We start from the raw sequence: 13,016 nt of genomic DNA, 5'->3' as shown, positions 1-13,016 counted from the left end.
AATACACTTGATTCTCAAAGAAAACAGTTTTTGCTGGTTAAACACATACATTGGTGATCTCGTGTTTTTTTTAAAAAGCATTCATAGAGTAGTAGGTAAGGAACAATCAAACTGAAATTTGGAGAACAAACTGACAAAGCTGAGGGAAAAAAAAGAAAAAAAGATGGAAATTCAAATTGCAATCATTATAATTCAATATAAAAAAAAACCTGAGCAACATAAACCCCACCAAAAACCAGAGTGGTCTCAGGTTATCTAGAATGGTTAGCAGATCCCTCTCATTATGTGGTGCCCATAATATTGTTCATGCTTGAGTTTATGAAATCTCGGTATATAACTGTATCATTAGAAATCATATGTCTACTGTGAATCCTATACATGTCGCTTTGCCAATCTGTAAGACATTTTTTCAAGTTGTAAGAACTTTCATAACGGTGCTTAATATGTCTTATTACATATATTTTGTAGCTTAACTGCAAGAAAAGATCACAACTGTATCTCACTTCATTTTCAGATGATGTTGACTATCAAGTTAAATACTTTAACCGAGGCTCTTGTCGATAAATAATCAACCAAAAAGGCTGTATGCCGAAAAATGAAAGGGACATCTGCCCCCCCAAAAAAAGGGTGACATTGAAAACACTAAGTAAGTGTTTGAGGGGAATTCAATTGTTCAGATTTTACGAACATTGGATCTATATTGGCTACAAAAGCAATCGTCTTCTTGACATCTTTATTACATACTAAGAGTATGGAATAAAACACACAATAGAAAATGCAAACATCTAGATTAACATGAAATATATAAAACATACATTTTCCAAATACCATGATCATTATGTATTCATCTTCTAAACAATCTATTATAAACTGAGTATTCTCATCTATTCAATGAATTGCTTATCTGTTTCAATAATTATTCTAGACTAAATTTGAAACAAAATTTAGATCATAAATTCATAATCAAATCTATAATGCAATCTATCTTTTTGCACTCGAGGTCTACAAATGTATATATAGAAAATGAACAATTGTGTTAATTGAGAATGGAAATGTGTAGTTATCATTTCAATATACAGAGAAATGACACATCAAAATAAATTTTAAAAAACATGATACAAAACCGTTCAAAAACAACCAGGAGAATCGCACAAGCAATTTGAAAAATCACGCGAAGTTCGCGAATTGTTTTGGATAAAAAGACTTCAAACAGCTTATCCTCTCGGTCTAAATGATAAAATATTAGGGCAGGGGAACATATCTAAAACTCATATCGATGTCATTAATATTGTTGATAAACGACTTAGAAATAATAGGTCTCATGGTAAACGCAAGAACCGTAATCAACGTATTAAACATCGTATAAATTATACACTTGCTGATCTGTTATCTATAATAAAGAATAATGGCAGACATCAAGTATTATGCAAACTGGGTCAGATACCTATAAGTAAATTATATGCTATTTTTCTGGAGTGTGATAAAATTTCTTTTTTTAGCCCATTTTATGAATACACCCGTATTATTACAGCCTTTTGTCATCACAGGCTTTTTCCTATTATTGATAAACCTGAAAATCATAAACGACATTTTCTCAAATTAAAATATATAAATAGAGGTATTGATTTTATTAATTTGTCTAGCATATTCAATGACTCTTCTGTCTATAGCTTAATACCTCCATATTTTGATAATATAGAACAACCCATTATTTCGTATTCTTATAAAAAACCAAGCAGAAATTTGATTTTCAATTATACGTCAATAACAACAGACGTCAATATAGAAAATAATGTTCCTTCCACTTGAGATTGCGAAACATCTAGTTTTAAATATGTTCCCTATGGTCATGTTATCACAGGAGACCTCAACATCGTCGATGACCGTGAAGTCATAACTTTTCTAAAGAAAGGACCGAACTACCGTCCTCCATCTACAATAGATTGGAAACAGTGTCGTCAGGTCATTAAAGACGCTCTGTCCGCCTATTGTAAAAATTGGTGCAAACGTGAAAAATCCGATAAAAAATCTTTAGACAGTTATTTGAATAAAATTATGAATACGGTTGATATTCGAATATCTCATTTAGAAAACAATTCTGAAATTAATAATAGGAACCATGATATACCCATTTCTAGAATAAAAAACAAACTCAAGGTACTCGCAGAGCGGTTTGTGTTCGTACCGGCAGACAAGGCAGCAAATAATGTAGTGGTGGTGTGACGCATATACTACACGAAAGTTCTTCAAAACGAAATTATCAATTCCTCTACATTCAGGTCAGTGCGCACCACAGAGAGTCAAATCGTTAACAAGCATACCACTGCCACTGCCCAGCTTAAAGCATCTTCCGAACATTTGAAAGTCCCTACCATGTACTGGTTACCGAAATTACACAAAAAACCATTTAAATTCCGTTTCATCTCCGCTTCCAGTAAGTGTTCTACTACTAATCTATCAGTGCTTCTAACCACCTCCCTTACTACTATCAAAGAACTGGTTATTAACTTTTGTAATAAAGCTTATGAAAATAATGGTATTAATTATTTTTGGAGTGTTAAAAATTCTTTAGAGGTTTTAGATAAAATACATGCTTTCAATGGTCCTTACAATTCTGTTGACAGTTATGATTTTTCTACTCTGTACACTACACTTCCACACAATCTTATAAAGAAAAAGTTTTTGTATTTGATAAAATGGTCTTTTGAAAAATCTCATTGTAATTTTATTTGCTGTAACTCGTTTAAGGCCTTTTTCTGTAACGAAAAGGGAAAGTATGCTAGATACACTTACTGGAAATGTGAGGATATGATTGAAGCTTTAAACTTTCTGCTTGATAACATTTATGTACGTTTCGGCGATAAAGTGTATCGTCAGGTAGTAGGTATTCCTATGGGCACCAACTGTGCCCCTTTAATAGCAGATTTATTTCTATATTGCTATGAATCTCAGTTTATGACCAAACTCAGTAAAGACCCATCATTGTTACATTTGGTTGATACATTCAAAAATACCTACCGTTATCTGGATGATATTTTTTCGTTGAATAATCCAGAGTTCTCTAAATATACTTCAGAAATTTACCCAAACGAACTTACTTTAACTAAATCTAACATAAACAGCAACAGTTGTCCTTTTCTAGATTTAGACATTTCAATTTCAAACGGGAAACTTCACACTAAAATTTACGACAAAAGAGACGATTTTTCATTTCCTATTGTTAATTTTCCTTTTTAAGACGGCGATGTGCCTTTGGCTCCATCATACGGTGTTTATATATCGCAACTCGTTCGGTTTGCCCGTGTGTGTTCTGATGTCATAGATTTTAACGAACGTAATCAATGCATCACTGGTAAATTGTTGTGTCAGGGATTTCGATACCATAAATTACTTAAAACTTTTACTAAATTCTTTCATAGATACAAAGATTTGATTAGTAAATTTGGCTATACCTGTAGAAAGCTTATTAAAAATGGTATTTCACATCCTAAATTTTATGGTAATATTGTACTTAAAGCGAGGAAATCACTATGTGATCCTTGTAAACTCATCGAACCTTTAAACAAACTTATAAGTAAGGGTTATCGTACCGATATTGTAATAAGATCTCTGAATATAGTTCACATTGGCACTAATATTGATATTGTCACTAGCAAATTAAAACATAACTAAATTTCATTATCTTTTGAGGCGAGATGTATAGAGACACAGACACGTTAACTTTTATTTCTATAGAAGTCGCTCTTCACTATACTACTACCTGTCGATACATTTATTTTTGGCATTGCACTAGTCATGTCTTCTTTGACTATTAATGACGTTAAAATACTAAATCCCTGTGATGTGTTTTAGTCGATTTTAGTCTCTGATGCATGATTTTTTTATTATTAATTGGTTTTGGCTTTTAACTAGCTGTCAGTAACTGCGAGTACTCTCAAATCGTATTTTCTTGTTAATTCGACCTGTTGATACTGTTTATAATGCTTTTTTGTCATTTTTTATTTATACGGATCTTGTCTGTACACCAGCTTTGATTATTTGTAATATCTTCACTTATTCTTACAACATTTGTATAAACTTCAAGATTATAAAAAAAACGGTTTTTTTCTAAAGTGAACATTGATTGGTTAAATATTTCTCAGTCATGTCCTGTTTTTGAATTTGTTTGTTAGCTTTTTGGTCATGAATGTTTGTCTCTAATATTTAATTAACTGTGCATTTGTATTCAGATATCGCAGATCAAATTTATTCGTTCATTGTTTAATCATACGTTTTTTGATTGAGTTAAGTCTGCCAATTGATATTTTATCGTATGTTTTTCTTTGTTGTGATGTTATGCTATTGTTTCAGAAAAAGGGAGAAGGTTTGGATCCATTAAAACGTTTAATCCCGCTGCAAATGTTTGCACCTGTCCTAAGTCAGGAATCTGATGTACAGTAGTTGTCGTTTGTTTATGTAATATATACGTGTTTCTCGTTTCTCGTTTTGTTTATATAGATTAGACCGTTGGTTTTCCCGTTTGAATGGTTTTACACTAGTAATTTTGGGGCCCTTTATAGCTTGTTGTTCGGTGTGAGCTAAGGCTCCGTGTTGAAGGCCGTACTTTAACCTATAATGGTTTACTTTTTAAATTGTTATTTGTATGGAGAGTTGTCTCATTGGCACTCACACCACATCTTCCTATATCTACAAATATACTACCAGCTGTTCAAAAATAGATTCTGTTTGAATATATACTCTATGGACACGGGGAGTATGCCAAAGAGACAACAACCCGACCAAAACGTAAAAACAACTCAAGGTTGTGCAAGTTTCATATTTCTCTATGTACTAAATAATAAACTTATCAAAGCAAACTGACATGTAATCAATCATTTTAGAATTAATAGCATCGTTAGATTACTAACTATAAAATCATATACAATCTACTTCTTACTGGTCATAAACTAATCCACACTACATTTTTATCGGAAAGCTAGGTAGAACAATTGACTTATCATTATTGATGTACAAATTACTATTTAATTTGACCTTTTAAAAAGAATATTTAAGCCAATAAAATAAAATGCATTCTTGTAAAGTCTTTTCTTTGTTTAGATTAAATGATTCTTATTAAAACTAGAAGAATTAAAATGGTGTCTTTATATAAAATCATGTAGGTAAAGAAATGTCCTGTAATTATAAAATTGCTGTCTTAACTTATATTTGCAGAGAAATTATTGGCCATGTTATAGGCGAACTAAATAAAACAAATGTTAACAAGGCAATGCATGGGAACGTTTTTAATGCCTTTTGGAAGACAACACAGACAATGCTGCCAGGTAATAATTTATTAGACGCACCACACGTATTATCTTAACTTAAAACATATTTGATCATTTGCATAAAACATATTACCTTCTTGAGACAGCAAACAGACCTAGTCCAATGTATTCAATTTATCTGCTTGACAAAATCTTCATTAGAAATAGGCATTTGTTATATTAAATTATAAACATTTGGTAACATCAGGATCTTTGCAAAACATATCAGGAGCAAACTGTATATGTCCTACTTTTAAATCCTTTATGCATCAATGTAACATACCAATTTTTGAATGAATATCAAGAAAAAGCAGTTCTTCTAAATCAGTATAACATTTCATTATTTTTTTCATTGAAATGGTTTACGAATGGATCCTTTCTTTCTGTGGGTAGATTTGAAACTGCCATCATCATTAACTTTACGCCTCCGTTTTTTCAGAACACACTTTCGGCTTTCTTAAATAGTCATGATCAGTTTTTTAACTTTTGGATTTTCTGCTTGGAAACAGCGGTTGTTGCTTTCGCTTTCTTGTTGTTTTGGAAAAGTTGGTTGTCTTACAAATATGTAATGCCGTTGTGAGTGCTTGTAAAATAGTCTTATTTTATCACGTCAATTGTTAGGAAATTTTTATTGTTTACATATATATTGATTTCCTCAATTTTTCTTTTAATAGCCTGGTCGGTTGTTTCTTTGTCTTCCTTTAATTGTTGTCTTGTTTCATCAATTGCGGTAGACTCTATGTCAGGTGATGGAACTACCATTTTTGCTACCATCACACAAACACAATGTATACCATGGCTATTGGCAAAACATGTACATATGAATGAGGTCAAATTAACAACTGATACATTTCCCAATCTGGACAAAACCTCTACCTGATTGTTATCTCTGTCATAAAAAATATTGTTCTGCATTAAATACATCTATTGCTTCTGATCTGTGCTCTACAGTGAGGTCGATGTTCCTTAAGAAGCAATAAATTCAGCTAAATGAACATGCTTACACATTCCTGAAAAATAGTAGAGAATGGAACATATCTAACTGCATTGTACCTTTATGGTTTACTTTCAACTGTAGAAACATTAAACAAAACCACTAATGAACATTCAGTAAAGATTTTCTTAAATTGGATCGCATTGTTTTAGAAAATTTGATGAGGCAAATGAGTATTTGCACTTGTACAACCTGATGACGGTTATTAACGCCTTGTTGGAAGACAAAAACAATCAAAACCGAGGAGACTCTAAACCCAAAAGACATTTACAACAACAGTAAAAAAATAAAATAATAAACAACACGAATTCCACTAAAAACCTGAAGTAATATTAGGTGCTCCAAAAGGCTAAGCATTTCCGGGACCATATACGGCACCCGAAATTGATAATCTTGATTTCAACAATTCATACTTGATGGTGTACTTTTAAACATTGTTGAACTGACTTAAGATAATGAAAAAAAACTTACCTCTTGTTGTTGCAGCTGGACAATTGCACACTACATTGACAATGTCCACATTATAAATCGTCCTAAATGCTGTCTGTGATGAAACAGTGCATTCTGTGGATGAAGTCCATTGCACAGTCGGTCGAGTTCTGCCTTGAGCATATTCTCTGCTGTCAATTTACTTTTGTCTTCCCTCTGTCCTCCCATATTTTTCAGGCCAGCAATCTTCGCGAGTTCGTCTAGATAGCTAAAATTACGATGTTTTTTTTAATTTGTTTTTGATTATGAAAACATAATTCAAAGATCTATTAATAAATTATTTCTTAAAAAAAAATGAATTCATAGTATTTAATATTCAATGTTATTGCATCTTAAATTGAAATGATCCTTCTAATTTCAGACGATTCAAGTGAACGATAAGAAGAACAGGATTGTGACAAATTTAAACTTACTAACTCATAAAACATAGTTACATTTCCATGGAGTAGGAATATAAAGTCCTCTACTCTGCTATTGGCATACCCACCAAGGAAATAGTATTTCGTGCCCAGGAAAAACCTGAAAATGACAATATGTTAATGACTTTGAATTTATGCTTTATGTTTGAATGTACAAATAGAAAGTACATACAATTTTAATGTGTATACATTTGAATGTTATAAGTAGCGTTATATTTTTTGTTTTAATGTTTTCATTCACATCAGGTTTTGCTAGACTACATTTTTCATTTTGTCTGCTTTTATGTAATTATCGACTTGCATTGACGATTATGATATTTGTATTAAATTTGCACAACCCTATCATGAAAGAACGGCAATAATCTCCCCGTATAGTTAAAAAATTGTATAGTTTATATCATTTTAAGTCTTTGGTTACCCACGAAGAAGTAGGTTTTAGACAAAGTGTAACACTTTTTTATACTTCAGGTCATAAAAACAGAGACAGTTCAGAAAATTTTTCCCCAAAATAAAATAGACTTAGTTACTATTATCAAATAGATAATAATTAGATGATGCTTAAAATTTCGATCTTGTAATATATAAGGTGTATAGTAATAAAATATATTAATAACCTTTCAACTAAGTTATTGTTTATCTTGATCGTAATGAAAAAAATGTCTTCCATAGTTGGCCCATCGACATCACCATTTGTCAGTACACCAGTTGTCTAACAAGTAGTCTGTTATTTATTTGGAAGGCATCTTCTCTTGCAACATTTGAACTTTTTGAGAAAAATCTTTTTGTTGATGAAAAATTATATTGACACATTTCTTTTGACTAAAGAAACAGAATTTATAGATTAAACACGCATGTACTCATAAGCATTGTACAATTAAAGGTAAGATCTTTAAATCGCATCAAGCAACTCTTTGTACTTTTTAAATTATTTTACTGATATAATTCAATAGAGATTCATTGCTATATGTTTTAGTGGGTTCTTTTTATCTTTTATCAACCAAAATTCATTGATTGTATTTTTTTTTATAATAAATTTTACGTTTTAATTGACTCATTTTGAAAAATCTTGTTGGTATGATTTATCGTCTTTTTGCCTTATTGTACTTCTTCGTTTCATTTGTTGTTTTTTAGTGATATTAAGATGATAACACAATATTGACTGCTGTACCCCTATTTTTGACATTTTTACTGTTTGAGTATGTTTGTTTTGTTCATGCATCGTTGACAATGTAATGGAATTTGATGTGACTGTCATACAAGTGAGAGGTTTAGCTAGCTATAAAACCAGGTTCAATCCCCCATTTTCTACATTAGAAAATGCCTGTACCAAGTCAGGAATATGACAGTTGTTATCCATTCGTTTGATGTGTTTGGACTTTTGATTTTGCCTTTTGATTTTGGATTTTCCTTTTGGAATTTTCCTCTGAGTTCAGTATTTTTGTGTTTTTACTTTTTGATATTAAAACAATTACAGTATTGGAAAAAGAGAAAAAGATCCCACTGATGTCTCATTTCTACAGGGATTTTTCTTATAATATTAACATATCAATAACCAATCGTGTGTCATTGTGAGGCAACAAACTCGTGATTAATTTTTAAAAACAATGTTTCACATCCTCTACATATTAGACTGTTTAAAAAAAAAATATCAGAACATTCACCTAGTATATATTTAATATTCGAATACATTATTTGAATTTGTCAGGACCAACTCAAAATTATTGACCAATTTAAAAATTATTCTATTTCACTGTGGTATCATAGGTTCATTATATTTTATTTGTCTTAACTAGCACGTTTGACTACCTTGGTACATATTTTCATAGTTCTGATATAGTCCATAACTTTTTTTTCTGGTTTGTGCGTGCATGGGTCCTGATACACCAGATTCTTTTTTATTCAAAAATCTGTACACAGCCTGTAAACCAAATCATTTATATTTAGTTCATGTCTTAAAGATTTCTTGATAATAATAATTAAATATTGTCTTGCATATATCATGATCAACAAGATAATATTTGATCTATGAAAGTATTAATGCGAAAGAGTTGATTTATTAAATCAAAACTGACCTCAGGCTTATCAACAAAACAAGATATAAAATGTTAAATCCAATGCATTTAATACCTATTGATTCAATAGAGTGAAATTTCACAGAATAACTCCCATTTAATAACGTATTTTCCCATTAAGAATAAGGTAAAATGTATGATACATATATTGAATGATATAATACCTGTAAAACATGAAACCAGCAAAGTAAAACGGGGCTGTTTGGGAATACTTCATTAATTACGCTGATTTTTTTGGTATCTCTGTCTACCATAAATAGTTATCAAAAGTACCAGGATTATAATTTTATACGCCAGACGCGCGTTCGGTCTACATAAGATTCATCAGTGACGCTCAGATCAAAATAGTTAAAATGCCAAACAAATACAAAGTTGAAGAGCATTGAGGACCCAAAATTCCAAAAAGTTGTGCCAAATACGGCTAAGGTAATCTACTCCTGGGGTAAGAAAATCCTTAGTTTTTCGAAAAATTCAAAGTTTTGTAACAGAAAATTTATAAAAAATGACCATATAATTGATATTCATGTCAACACCGAAGTGCTGACTACTGGGCTGGTGATACCCTCGGGGACGAAACGTCCACCAGCAGTGGCATCGACCCAGTGGTGTAAATAGTTATCAAAAGTACCATGATTATAATTGTATACGCCAGACGCGCGTAAAAGATCTAGTAAACAAAATATAACACTGCAGTATCAACAATTTGTATCTTTATCTCATATTGGTTTTATTCTATTTGTTAATTTGTAAATAACTGTAAATTCTTATTTTTTTTATATCAATTAGATTCCCAATTAGTGTATGAAAAGTTTGGAAACAAGCCCAACAAAGCTTTAATTATTATGTTATATGTAAACCTGACTATGAATTAATCTTACATGCTTTGGTTTTATGGCCTTCCCATAGATCACTCTCAAACGTTTTTAAGGAAATTGATGTTTTTGTAAGTTTCATTAGTCCATGAGATAAATATTATCATGCAAAAATATTTATATTCTTTGCCAAAATTCAACTGAAATTTGTGTTGACCTTAATTGTATTAATTTTGATATGCAGGAAAAAAATGTTTCTTTAAATGAATCTTTCATAGCATTGTCTATTGTTCAATTGTCGAATAACTTTCACAGCAAGAATATGTGAATAATGTCATAGTTTAACCTGTATTTTTTACAGACAAATTAATTAAAAAGTATAATTGAATGGCCTTTATTTATCTTTTATATCCATATCAGATTTGGTGTTGACTCCGAATAATGTAACTAATTGTAAACAAAAAATAAGACGAAAATGAAAAGTGTTAATAAGCAATGATATTGAATTCGAAATATTGTCAACATTGATACTCACAAACCTTGGTCAGAAATCAAATCCATGGTTTTCAGCCGTAGTCTTCAGAGATCTCAGAAATATTTTGACAACTTCACCAGTATCAACTTACGAGATACAGTACGAAAGAGGAGTGCCCCGGCCTTGCTGTTCATCTCTTGCAACAACAGCATAGAATGAATAACCATAGGCAGTTAATCCTTACACATTATTTTGTAAGTTTACTGTCACACAGTTCAATTTTTTTAAACGTATCAATATTTTAAATTGAAATTTCCATGATTATATATAAGTATATACCTTCATATGTAGCATCTAAAAACACCACATTTTCTGCTAGTTTCATCATTCTGTTTCTTTGTGCTTCAGTCTGGTAAATAATTATTAATGGCTGTACTCCCCTACAATGTAAATGTGACATATTTAAAGTCCAGAAGTATGAGTATGAATTATATATTTTATGTTGAAATCATGTTCATTTAATGGAAGAGAAAACGACAAACTAGCTACATTGTACTCATATTAAATAACCTCAATTAAAACCGAAAAAGACAAAAATGTAAAATATATTGACAAAATATATGACTTGTGAACAAGTGTAGCACTAAAAACAACCAAAAGGATAAAAAAAAATACAAACAATCTATTATAAGAAGTCAGATATACGTTCAGTCTACAGAAAACTCATCTGTACAGCTCTCATTGAATCATTTTACGGACAAAAACATATACGAAATTGGATAGACGAGTACTGTAAAAAATATGTCATTTAAACATAAGGCAATCCAGCCATGTCTGAAGAATAAAACAGGGTACCAATAAGTAATTTCTGAATTACTCTTTATCAGCATTATGCTTATATCAGTCATTAAAATTTACAAAAGTACATTATTATATATAAGAATAATTACTCTTTCAGTTCTTGGTAGAAAATTATCTCCTCCTTCAGTATTTGTGTGCATAGCTCGTGTTCAGCTACAGCATCATTCTGGTGAATTCTAAAACAAATGAGGAAATATAAAAATTTAATCAATTTTTGTAGCAATATCATAGATCAATACCAGTACTGACATGTACAGAACCAATGTCAACAGTACATCTGTATAATTTGACCAGAAAACACCAACGTTCATTTACTGTGTAAAATGTTACTGGAAGTGTTAACCAAATTTAACATCTGTATAGTGTGATACGAGATAACCGATTCCAATGAAGATTCATTAATTATGCATTGTGACCAGAGGTTACCTAAGGCAATATTTTAAAGGGTGATCGGAGGTTACTAAAATTAATATCTGTGTATGTTGACCAAAGGTAACCACATTCCAAATCTGTAAAGGGTGACCAGAGGTTACCTAAGTTAATATATGTATACGATGACCGGAGGTAATCTCATTCAATAATATGAAAGGGTTACCGAATTCGCAATCTGTGTAGGGGGACCGGAGTTAAACATATTTAATATATGTGTAGGGTGACCAGAGGTAACCACATTCAATATCTTTTAAGTTGACCAAAGATATTCATTATTTATGAATTGTAACCCATAAGTAACATAAGCCAATTTATTGTAAGGTGACCAAAGGTAACCATTTTCAATATATGTGTAGGATGACCAGAGGTAACCATAACCAATATCTGTGTGGGTGACCAGAGGTTACCATGTTTAAAATATATGTAGTGTGACCAGAGGTAACCATAGTCAATATCTGTTTAGGGTGACCAGAGGTAACTATATTCAATATCTTTAAAGGTGACCAAAGATAACCATATGCAATATCTTTGTAAGGTGGCCAGAGGGAACCTTATTCAATATGTGTGTAAGGTGACCATAGGTAACCTTATTCAATATATGTGTAGGGTGACCAGAGGTAACCATATTCAATATCTTTGTAGGGTGACCAGAGGTAACCACATTCAATATCTTGGTAGTGTGACCAGAGATTACCAAATTAAACATCAAAGTAGAGTTAATAAAGGTACTAGTACCTAAATTCAATATTTATGCATGGTGTCTAAAGATAAATAATTTTTTTTATGTGTATGGTGATCCGAGGTAACCACATTCCAAAAAAGCCAATTGCTATATGTATTTGTTGACAATGGCAACATAATTAAATATATGTGTACAGCGACCAAAAGTTACTATAGTAATTATTAAAGAAGCGCAAAAAGTGTGAACCAAGATAACCGATGCTAACCAAAATTTATTTTTTATGAATTGTGATCAAAGGTAACATAAGGCAATTGATTGAAGGTTGACCATTTTCAATATCTGTTTAGGATGACCAGAGGTAACCATAGCCAATTTCTGTGTGGGTGACCAGAGGTAACCATTTTCAAAATATGTGTAGGGTGACCAGAGGTAACCATAGTCAATATATGTGTAGGATGACCAGAAGTAACCACATTC

The 13,016-nt window shown here is 31.4% G+C and overlaps 2 long non-coding RNA genes across 2 annotated transcripts; one reads left to right on the top strand and one right to left on the bottom strand.

Moving 5' to 3' along the window:
- Nucleotides 1-385: 385 nt before the first annotated feature.
- LOC139495118 (uncharacterized) lies at nucleotides 386-8,297 on the top strand. The gene is made up of 3 exons (XR_011657259.1): nucleotides 386-646; nucleotides 5,212-5,321; nucleotides 7,148-8,297. It is a non-coding gene; the product is annotated as an uncharacterized lncRNA (long non-coding RNA).
- LOC139495120 (uncharacterized) lies at nucleotides 5,556-7,301 on the bottom strand. Its single transcript, XR_011657261.1, has 3 exons — nucleotides 7,200-7,301; nucleotides 6,769-6,994; nucleotides 5,556-6,313 (listed from the first exon to the last, which is right to left on the bottom strand). It is a non-coding gene; the product is annotated as an uncharacterized lncRNA (long non-coding RNA).
- Nucleotides 8,298-13,016: the final 4,719 nt, after the last annotated feature.

This window comes from Mytilus edulis, chromosome 11, assembly GCF_963676685.1.
Source record: "Mytilus edulis chromosome 11, xbMytEdul2.2, whole genome shotgun sequence".
NCBI lineage: Eukaryota > Metazoa > Mollusca > Bivalvia > Mytilida > Mytilidae > Mytilus > Mytilus edulis.
The sequence above is the reverse complement of the archived record's forward strand: the minus strand, read 5'-3'. Positions and strand labels throughout refer to the sequence as shown.